Raw genomic sequence first — 3,113 nt, forward strand, 5'->3', positions numbered from 1 at the left:
TCCCTCAACGTCACCTACTCCTCTGAACCCGCCCCATCTTACCTCCCCTTTATGTGTTATCTGATCCCCACCCCCCTCCCTTCCTTAGCTGCCTTGCACTGACGCGAGTGTTTCTTTTGAGCGTATGATTCTTTGTTTCTGTGTAAACCCAGGATCAGAGCTTCCTTTTTAACTCACCTTTCCTATTGTGTGTATTCCAAGCTGCAAAAGGTAGCGCACCATCGTGCGAAAGACCTTGGACATTTGTTCCCCCACGTTTATTTGTGTGTTTCTCCGGACAGATATTCTAAACTTCAATTTTGTTCTGCATTGCATCTTTGATGTTGTGTGTGAATGACAATAAATGATTTTGATTCTGATTTAGGGCTTTTGCTAATTTTTAAGTTTATAAGTGGATTAGCACTTGCTAAATTTATAGGCTAAATTTATAAGCACTAACTGAGGTCTATAAATGCTATTGATCAACGTTAATGTTTACAGCTGAAGGTGAAAGCTGTCACTCATTTTGTTCATATGTGTGTCACTTATCCACTAGGTGATAATATATATTGACAATATATGAACCCAAATACAGCTGTGGGATGTCAATAAGTCTTAAGAGAGCAACATGGCAACATGTGACTCATGTTGTCTGTTGAAGAATGTTCATGGGTTGACTGGGTGCTTTAGATTTAGCTTTTGCTAAATTTTTCAGTGTGTTACTGCTTTAGAATTAGGGGACCTAAATATTTGAGTCAGTGTTTTAGGGCTAGTGGAACTAATTTCTAGATTAGTGCTGCCCACCACTGATCAGTTTATAAAGTAATCTTTTTATTGACTGACACAAATCAAGCATTATTTTCTGGTTATTGAATGTTCAACCGAACTGATTGTATCAACAATTTAAAAACTTTGTTTTCTTATAAAAGATTTTTAAAAGTTCAGTCAAATCAATTTTGGCTTTTTAAAGTGTAAGTAAGACAGAACTTTGTTATGAAATTTTTTTGCATAAAGTTRCTGTCAGTTTTGAAGATGAGGATGAATGGATGATGCAAAACTGCTCATGCACATGATATCTTAAAACTGTCCGTTCGACCATCCGTTTTCTTCCACTTATCCGGGGTCGGGTCGCAGGGGCAGCAGCCTAAGCAGAGAGACCCAGACTTCCCTCTCCCCAGCCACTTGGGCCAGCCCATCAGGGGAATCCCAAGGTGTTCCCAGGCCAGCTGAGAAACAGGGTGTCCTGGGTCTTCCTCTGGGTCTTCTCCCAGTGGGACATGCCCAGAACACCTCACCAGGGAGGCATCCAGGAGGCTTCCTAACCAGATACCCAAGCCACCTCAACTGGCACCTCTCGACGTGGAGGAGCAGCGGCTCTACTCTGAGTCCCTCCCGGATGACTGAGCTTCTCACCCTATCTCTAAGGGAGAGCCCAGGCACCCTGCAGAGGAAACTCATTTTGGCTGCTTGTATCCGCAATCTGATTCTTTCAGTCACAACCCAAAGCTCGTGACCATAGATGAGTGTAGGAACGTAGACCGACTGGTAAATCGAGAGCTTCGCCTTCTGGCTCAGCTCTCGCTTCACCACAACAGACCRGTACAGCGCCTGCATCACTGCAGACGCAGCACCAATCCGCCTGTCGACCTCCCGCTCCATTCTTCTCTCATTCGTGAACAAGACCCCAAGATACTTAAACTCCTCCACTTGGAGCAGGACCTCCTTCCCGACCCAGAGGCGGCACGCTACCGTTTTCCAGCTCAAGACCATGATCTCAGATTTGGAGGCACTGATCCTCATCTCGACCACTTCACACTCGGCTGCGAACTACTCTAGTGAGAGCTGGAGATCATGATCTGATGAAGCCAAAAGGACCACATCATTCGCAAAAAGCAGAGATGTGATCCTAAGGTCACCAAAAAGGATCCCCAACACCTTGGCTGCGCCTAGAAATTCTGTCCACAAAAGTTATGAACAGAATCGGTGACAAAGGGCAACCTTGGTGGAGTCCAACTCTCACTGGAAAAGAGTCAGACTTACTACTGGCCAAGCTCTGGCACCGGTCATACAGGGACCTAACAGTCAGTATCAATGGGCCTGGTACCCCATACTCCCGGAGTTCCCCCCACAGGAGTCCCCGAGGGACACGGTTGAACTCCTTCTCCAGGTCCACAAAACACATATAGACTGGTTGGGTGAACTCCCATGCACATTCCAGGACCCTGCTGAGGGTGTAGAGCTGGTCTGCTGTTCCACGACCAGGACGAAAACCACACTGCTCTTCCTGAATCCAAGATTCGACCATCCGATGGACCTTCCTCTCCAAGACCCCTGAATAGACCTTACCAGGGAGGCTCAGATGTGTGATCTGCCTATAGTTGGAACACACTCTGCGGTCCCCCTTTTTAAATAAGGGGACCACCACCCCGGTCTGCCAATCCAGGGGACCTGCCCCTGATGTCCATGCGATATTGTAGAGTTGCGTCAACCAACACAACACCCAGAACCTCAAGGAACTCCAGGAGAATCTCATCCACCCCTGGTGCCTTGCCACCAAGGAGCTTTTTAACCACCTCGGTGACCTCGGCACCAGAGATTGGAGAGTCCGACCCAGGGTCCTCTGTCTCTGCTTCCTCATGGGAAGACGTGTCAGTAGGATTGCATACATGCCAACCTCTTCAGATGTTTACCTGTATAAAGAGCCTCAAAAATCCGTGAATTTTGCAAAACATCTGTACAACTCGCACCCGTGGTGGATGTCTGTCGGCTGTGGAGATGAAAGCGCCTGCTGCGAAGCAGGAGGAAAGGAGAGCGAAAAAAGTTCAAAACTTACAATATTTTTGGCGGCAGAACAGGTTGGAAGATGGCTGTTTGATGTAATTTATCGTTTTCCAAATCATCCTACAGGCTCTGACATGTTATATAAATTTGAAAATGAGGTTTTGAAAAAATCCATGGGACTTGAAAAAAATCTGTGAGATTGCTCTATACATCCGTATACCTGAAAAATGACATGAAATCCTTATAACTTACGGACAATCCGTACAAGTTGAGATGTATGGGATTGAGGAGGTCTTAGAAGTATTTCGCCCACTGACCCACAACGTCCAGAGTTGAGGTCAGCAGCGCACCAT

The 3,113-nt window shown here is 46.4% G+C and overlaps 1 protein-coding gene across 5 annotated transcripts in view; it reads left to right on the forward strand.

Moving 5' to 3' along the window:
- Nucleotides 1–3,113, forward strand: part of palld (palladin, cytoskeletal associated protein) — a 126,827-nt gene that overhangs the window by 6,627 nt on the left and 117,087 nt on the right. The window lies entirely within an intron of this gene.

Source organism: Austrofundulus limnaeus, unplaced genomic scaffold, assembly GCF_001266775.1.
Source record: "Austrofundulus limnaeus strain Quisiro unplaced genomic scaffold, Austrofundulus_limnaeus-1.0 Scaffold256, whole genome shotgun sequence".
NCBI classification, from domain to species: domain Eukaryota; kingdom Metazoa; phylum Chordata; class Actinopteri; order Cyprinodontiformes; family Rivulidae; genus Austrofundulus; species Austrofundulus limnaeus.